Below are 8,731 nucleotides of genomic sequence, written 5' to 3'. Positions count from 1 at the left end.
TTAAAAATACTACAAGAACTGCATTTTCTGGATGACTTTGAGACACAGAAGGTTGAAATAGCCTGTTCAAAGTTATTGATTAAAGTAACATGACCAAGACTCAAGATCCATGTTTTCTGACTTGTCTAGTACTCTTTCCTTGTTTGTGAATTGCCCTTCTGAGGGACCCTAGAACGAGATGGGAACTTGGTAACTATCTAGTCTAACCTGTGATTTTTACAGATGAGGAAAGTGAGACCCAGGAAAGTTAAGTGACTTGCCCAAGGTCACACAAGTAGTCTAAGGCAGAATTTGAACCCAGATCTTCTGACTCTATAGTCCAAGCTCTTTTTCATTGTACCAAGGCCTAAATGATTCCGTACGTCTAAAAATTTTCAAAAATTAATTAATATCCATCTACTTACAATTACCCAGAATCAGAAATCTAACAAAGGTGAGATTTTCTCACATAATAGTATTAGTATTTTGCCAGCCCAAAGACACACAATGGGGCCTTCTTATCACAAAGTAGTTTGATATGCCTTTCCTGTGTTATGAGGAAACACATCTGAAATTCAATGATTTTTGTCAAGGTCTAAGTAGATGGTGGGCACATAGGCGGCACAATAGATACAGTGCTGGACCTGGAATCAGGAAGACTCATCTCACTGAGTTCAAATCTGACCTCTGACCCTAGCTTGTGACTCTAGGCAAGTCACTTAACCCAGTTTGCCCCAGTTTCCTCATCTGTAAAATGAGCTGGAGAAGGAAATTACAAACCACTCTAGTATCTGTGCCAAGAAAACACCAAAAGAGGTCAAGAAGAGAAGGACAGGACAGAGTGATTCAACGACAACAAAAGTACATGTTAAAAGTTGGAACACTAGGAGGTGAATTAAACTTACTGGATTAAATGTCTCACATGGCCTCAGATACTATACACACAAGACTTCTGGCTCAGTCAGAAAAAAATTCCAACTTCACAAAAATGGGGAAAATAAGCCCCGTGAGATTTGTTTGCAAAAGTTCTAGCTCTAGATTTATGCTGTGTCTTAAAGAGTTAAAAAAAATACCCAACTAAACCAGTCAAGAATTCAGTTAATCTAAATGTTTGCAAAAAAATACTAGACATCAGGATTGGTTGGGCTTCATATGTAAAGGGCAATGTAGACACAGTGTTATACTCTAGAAGAGCATCTCTAAGTAGCCCCAAAGCAGAGATGCTTGATATGGCAACCCAGGCAGTTTTCATTGACCTTGACAAAGACCACTAAGCCCAGGAGCTTTGTGTAGTTCACAATATGAGTGAGATCCCAAAGCCATACTAGTATCTGACTTTCCTGGAGAAAAGAAAGCCCCTTTGGGTAACTTTGTATAATTTACTGGTGAAGACTGACCCCACCCACAATAGAGTACTCATGCAAATCTTTCCCATTATTTTTGGAAATGAGCAGTGGCACAAATATTGTCCCAACAGGAAGCATAAATATGCCAAGCATGAACCAAAAATGCTCAGGCACAATTGGGTCTCCCTTGCCTGTGTTTTCTTGACATGACTAGCATGCTAGGAAATAGAGTGGAAAAGGGAGAAGAATTTTTACTTTGGAATATGTTGAAGTAATAGTTCTTGGAGCAACTTCCTACATTTAATCGCTTTTAGCTTCATCATAACCCAATGATGTAAGGAAGGGCCAGTGTATTATTCCTGTTTTCCAAGTAAAATTAGGACATAGCGTTTTCCCAACCAGTACAGAGTAAGGACTAGAAGACTGACTCCCAAGCCAGTAATGTTTCCAACTAGATCACAATGAATTTGACTAGCTATGGGGTCATATTGCTTTGTGAACTTCAGTTGAGTTCTTTTCCACCTTTATCCAATTCTGCTTTTCCTATACTTTCTACTTCCTTCTGCATTCTATTAAATCAATTTCCTCTTGTTCTGTCTTCAATAAAGAATTTTTAACTGGCTACATTTAGTTCATAAAATCCCTTTAGGTATCTGAAGATCATCACTACATCAATCTTTCACCTGCCTCATCCTTAAATAATCCCAGTTTCTTTTTCATCTTTGTTCAAAAGTCCAAGTTTCTGAACTTTTAATCAACCTCATTGCTAACCTCCCAATCTACCCCAAGGTCTCTGCAAAGCTCCAAACTGCAGACACTATGATATATCCTTTCTTGGAATTCATAAACTCCAGGTATGACATTGAGGTGCTTGACATGATGAGTGAAGGTTTACCAGGTTCTAACAACCTAACTTCAATGGAGAGATGATTGTGACCATGTACATGTCTCAATTATCCTATCACTTCACCTCATTCCTAATACCAGCCAAAATGTCCATGGTATCAGTGGTGGAGAGAGCTGACTGAGGCTTGCAGGCTTCAAGACCTTTTAATAAGACAATAAAAAGCAGTTGCTTTCCTGAAAATGAAGTTGCCCCTTCTTGTAAGGAAAAATGAAGAACTCTAAAAAGGCAGTCTAACAGTTTCATGTGAAATTTCCAGACATCCAATTCCCTCATATTTTCGTGCCTCTAGAATAAAGTTTACATGCTGCATATAACAATGTCTGTTGGCCTACCAACAATGTGAAGCAGAAAAGCCTTGCTAACCTGTAAGCTAAACAGAGAAATCATGCTTAAAATGATTTTGATTGAGGCAAGCATAGTTTCAGGTGGCCCTAAAATAAAGAAAGCTTATTGGGTGGATGTTGAAGCAGACTAGAAGATACTGGCATATACAGGGTTGTCATGTCAGAGACCCAGGTTCTAGTTGTATCTGCATTTGCTAACTGTGTGAATTCAATCAACCAGCAAGCATTTATTCAGCCCCTACTATGCACCAGATATTGTGCTTGATGATGGGGACTCAAATAGAAAAAAAATGAAACAATCCCTATTCTCAGGAAAGTGCCTTCATCTTCCGGGGGCCTTAGGAACCTTATCTGTAAAATAAGGTCATTTGGCAGTCTTGAGGGCAATTGCAAGACCTAACATTCTATGACTTTTTTAGTCCATGAATGGTATTGAGCACTTCAATACATTTGTACTTTTTACAGTTGCACTGTCAAGAATTCTCAATTTCAGATGCACTTCGATGCCAAGGTCTGACCCCTGCCTAGGTAGGCTCTGCCGTACTTGAGGATCCACCAAACAAGTGAAAAGGTTGTCAAACTAGACAAAAGCAAACTGAGTCTATGAGTTGGAAGAACTCAAGTTTTGGTTGGGAGCCCAGAATTCAAGCTGATGTTTGGCGCCCTGTCCAACATGTTTGAGACTCTTCTGTAACAATTCCTCAGGAGTCAGGGAATCAGTCTTTTGTACCAAAGGGTACACGGAGGGGAAAGGTGAATGGAGGAAGAAGCAGAAGTTGACTGTAACAGCTCCTGACTCATTCCTCATTGCCAATAATTTTCGTATGCAATTATTCATCTTAGAGTATTCACCTCTTTCCGTGGTCCAGTTATCAGCCATATTTTTAAAAGTCCCTGAAGGGAGCAAAAAGAGACTGCTGACTTACCCTAGGACTTTCACTTTTTTCAGTGATCACTTTTTAGTTATAATAGGAGGTTATAGGGATGATTTCAGGGTTTTACATCAGTCAATAATCTCTATCTCCCCAAATAGCCCTACCCCAGGTAGACTGATCTAAATGTCCTTTCAATCCATCCTTCATCTGCCCTTTGACAGAGATACTGGAGAGATACAAAATGACCAGAAAATATACAGAAATGCCTGGGGAAAAGGGAAATGGAGATAATCATCCACCAATGATTTACCATCCATCCAGACCTGGGATCATATAGCTTTGACAGCCCAGAAAGAGTAGGGCATGAGCAGTCAGATGGGGGGGGTCTTCCTACTCCTTTCACAAAACCACAAAGCAGATCTAGACCCTGAACACCTCACACAGGGACATAGGTTAATACAGTGGAAAAGAGCACTGATTCTAGAGTCAAAGGACCTGGGTTCAATTCCTGCCTCTGACAATGTGGCACCTTGGTCAGATTTGCTTATTTTCCTTGGCCTTAGTTTCCCCTTCTGTACAATGAGGGTGATGAACTAGATTGCCTTTGGTGTCCCAGTTCTAAATCTATTTATAGTCCCCTGTCATTCTCTACTGCCTCCTAAATCCTATAATTACAAATCCTGGGATCCACAGACAACTGTCCATCTACCACCCTCCATAATAGTCCTCATCTTTCTAGTAAGGCAAAGACAAATCACTTTCCTGTTGAAATCACTGGTCCTTCCTTTAGAATAGGCCTGAATGCCTAAAATGCTTTTCTATTCTCAATATATGTCTCCTCTCTTTGAGACTGTTCAAATTCACATTATATTTCCTCCAGGACTTTTTGAAGTATGAAGTTTCTCCTCTCGAAGGAGAGATCTGATGCTTAAGAACAGCTAAAAGCTATTTGGAACCAAATCTAATAACTAATGGAGGTAAAGGAGCCCCAAAATTTCATTTGGGATTAAAAAATATGAAAGATACTACCATTAATGATCACAGCATAGAATCCAACATCCTCAACCTAAAGACATGGGAATGTAAGCCAAGAGAGTTTAAAGGACATGCACAGGATCATAAAGCATTGGTCACCCAGTTTGTAGCAGAGCCAACATCCACAGCCAGATCCACTGGTTCCTAAGATTGATTTTCTTATCTTGCTTGTAAAGCAAGTAGTATCTTTAAATAAGTGCATAGCTTCCTGAGCTAACTACTTAGAAGGGCAGTACTATTGCATACAGAGACATTCTTGTATTCATTAGAAAAGTTCATGCCTTTGCCCTCCCCCTCAAGTGTTTACATAGTGGTCAGAAGAGATACAAGGACACTCTCCGGGTCTCTCTTAAGAGTTTTGGAATTGATCGTGTGATTTGGGAGACACTGGCACAGGACCGCTTAGTGTGGCGTGCCCACATCAGAGAAGGCACTATTCTCTATGAGCAAAGCAAAACTGAAACCACTCAAAGGAAATGCAGGATGCGCAAATTTAGAGTATCCATCCCAAATGTTCACACAGACTATTCGTGCCCGACCTGTGGTAGAGCATTCCAAGTTCATATTGGTCTGATCAGCCACAGTCAGGCACACTGAAACTTGATGCTAGCAGTGATGTCATTTTGGTCCTCTTTGAGAATGAAGGACAATAACCAACCAACCAGAAGAGTTCATAGAATGGTCTCAATATGTTATATATAGTCATGTATGGCAGCTTAGCAGGATCTGCCACATGGTAAATGAATTGTAGACAAAAAGCACCATAATTTGCTCATTCTTCCAGGCATGTAACAAAACTTATTAAGCAGCTAGATGCATCAGTGAATAGAACTCTGGGCTTGGAGTCAGGAATACCTGAGTTCAAATCTGACCTTAGACACTAACTAGCTGTGTGACCCTGAGCAAATCACTTAACCCTGTTTGCCTCAGTTTCCTAATCTATAAAATGAACTGGAGAAGGAAATGGAAAACCACTCCAGTATCTTTGCCAAATGGAGTCATGAAGAATATGACAGACCTGAAATGACTGAATAACAAGTCTAATTTTTTTTTAAAAAGGAGAAAGGAAAACCAAATTTTTTGTATGTAAATTGAAAAAGCCAAATTCACAACACTTGAAGAGGAAATAAATGCAAAAATATTAAATAACATATTAGCAAATAGGCTGTAGCAACATATTTTAAATATTAATTCTACACTATAAACAGGTTGAAATTATACCAAAAGTTAAGGATTGGTTCAGCATAAGGAAAATTATAAACATAATCAGAAATTATTTTTACCAGTTATATGACAACAATTAATTCCAATATTACATAAGCTGTTTGCAACAGCAAAACAAAATAAAAAACAGTAGAAGTAACATTTTCCAACTCTTCATAGATACAAACCTAGTCTCAAAAGCTAAACTAGGGAGAGACAAAACAGAAAAGAAAACCATAGTTCATTCCTAATGAACATTTGTGCAAAACAATTAAATAAAATATAAGCAAATAGGCTACAACAATGTATTTTTAAATTATATATTATGATCAGATTGTATTCGTCCCAGGAATTCAGGTTGGTTCAATGTATGGAAAACTATAAACATAATAGACCATATTAATAATAATAAAACTAAAATTTAATACCCATTTCTATTTTTAAAATTAGAAAACATAGGAATAAATTGCCTTTTCTTAACATGGTAGGTTGCAGCAATCTAAAGTGCAGAGAAAACATTATATATAATGAAAAAAAGTTAGATGCTTTTCCAATAAGATCAGTGATAAAGGAGGGATGTCTATCATCACCATTCCTATTTATCACAGTATTAAAAACTCTGGCTATAGTAATAAGACAAAACATTAAAGGAATAAACATGGGCAAAGAAGAAACAAAACTATCGGGTTCTTTTTGGCAGATATGATGGTCTACTTAGAAAAACTCCAAAGAGTCAGATAAAATGAACTTAATAAATTCATCAAATTTTCAGGATATGAAATAAATCCACAGAAATATTGTTATTTTTGTATATCACCAATAGATTCCAGATAGGAATAGCTAGAAAGAGAAAATCCATTCAAAATAACAACAGAAAGTATAAAATACTTGAGAATCTATGTACTAAAATATGCACACAGAAGCTATATTAATATAATTATAAAATTCTCTTCAGAAATAAACCTAAATAATTGTAAAAAATGAATTGCTCATGAATAGTCTGTGCCAATACAACAAAAGTGATTATACCACCTCAATTCATTTATCCAGTATCATACCAATTACACTACCAAAATATTATTTTATAGAGATAGAAACATTATAAATTTCATCTGGAGGAACAAAGAGTCAAAGAATCTCATGGGAATGATGAAAAAGGGGGGAAGAAATGGACCTATCAGAATCAGATCTTAAAATATACTACAAAATAATAAACAAGACAATTTGGTGATAGTTTAAAAGAGAGAAGCCTATTATTGGAAAAGATTTGATATACAACACAAAAAGGCAAATGAACATAAAACAAAGATCCTACCTATATAAAGATTTACTATTCAACAAAAACTACAGGGAGAATTAAAAAGTATTGTAGCAGAAATTAAATATAGAACAACATCTAACTTCAAAAATTAACTGCAAATGGTTACATGACTTCAACATAAAGGGTGACATCATAAGCAGATTGGAAAAGTATACACAAAATTGCCTTTCAGATCTATGGAAAAGAGAAAAGTTCATGATCAATCAAGGAACAGAGAGGATCACAGAAAATAAAATGGACAAGCTCAATTATATAAAATGAAAAAATGGTTTGCAAAACAAAATCAATGAAGTTAAAATTTTAAAAAAAGGAACTAGCTGGTAACTGAGAAAAAATTTTACATTAAGTTTCTCCGATAAAAGTCATAACAAGATATATGAGGAACTGATCTAAGTGTATAAAAGCCATTCCCCAATTGATAAATGGTGAAAAGTTATAAAAAGGCAACTATCAAAGAAAGAAATTCAAGCTATCAATAAATACATAAAAAATTCCAAATCACTGATAATTAGGGAAATATAAATTAAAATAATTCTGAGGTTACGCTTTACACTAATCTGGCAAAAATGACCAAAAAAGACAAAAGAAAATGATGCATATTTGAGAAGCTGTGGAAAACAGACATACTGATACTCTATTGGTCTAGCTGTGATGTAAAATCACTAAACTGTACATACTCTTTCACCAGGCTTTACCTGTACTAGGCCCATATCCAAAAGAGATTTAAGAAAACAGATGAAAAGGAACCATATGCACAAATAATTAATTACAGCTATTTTATAGTGAAAAAGAACTGGGAATTAAGTCTGCTTATCAACTTCGGAATGGCTAAACAAACTATGGTATATTAATGTAATGAAATATTATTTTGCCTTAAGAAATATTTTAAAACGGGCTGAGGCAAGACAGTGGAAAAAGGCAGGGACTAGCCTGAGCTTTCCCCCAAGCCCCTTCAAATACCTTTAGAAAATGACTCTGAACAAATTCTAGATCAGCAGAACCCACAAGAAGACAGAGTGAGACAAATTTCCAGCCCAAAACAACTTAGAAGGTCAACAGGAAAGGTCTGTTGTACCAAGTTGTAGGGGGAGCGCAGTCCAGCACAGGCTGTGCCAGTGTAGACCCAGCCCCAGCAAAGCCAGAACAGGCCTCAGGGGACTGAATCACTGGCAGCAGTTGTGGTTTCCAGACTTCTCAGCCCACACATGACAAGGACAACTTAAAAGGTCAATGGGAGAGTTCTGTAGGTCCTGGGTGAGAGGGGAGCACAGTCTAGCACAGGACCCACCCACACAGCCCTGGCCCCAGCAGACCCCTACAGCCTCAAGCTGCCAGCACCTGAGGCCCTAGCACACAAAGCCAGTAACCAGGTCCCTAGATCCCAGCACAAGAAGCAGGGGACAATGCCCCCTGTGCCCCAGAAACATATATCAACTTTAAAAGCCGGGAAAAAGGTAAACCCATGAGCAAAAAGCAACAAAGAAAAACAATGACAAAAGAAAATTATTGTGGTGGCAGGGAAGATCAAAACACAAATTCAGAAGAGGACAACATCGTCAATATATCCACATCTGAAACCTCAAAGGAAAATATGAACTGGTCTCAAGCCCAAAAAGCCTTCTTGGAAGAGCTCGAGAAAAATTTTAAGAGTCAAATAAGAGAGGTAAAAGAAAAATTGAACAATTCCTTTAAAAATATAATAGATAAAATGGGGTGGGGGG

This window comes from Trichosurus vulpecula, chromosome 1, assembly GCF_011100635.1.
Source record: "Trichosurus vulpecula isolate mTriVul1 chromosome 1, mTriVul1.pri, whole genome shotgun sequence".
In the NCBI taxonomy this organism is placed as follows: domain Eukaryota; kingdom Metazoa; phylum Chordata; class Mammalia; order Diprotodontia; family Phalangeridae; genus Trichosurus; species Trichosurus vulpecula.
This window is presented reverse-complemented; position numbering follows the sequence as displayed.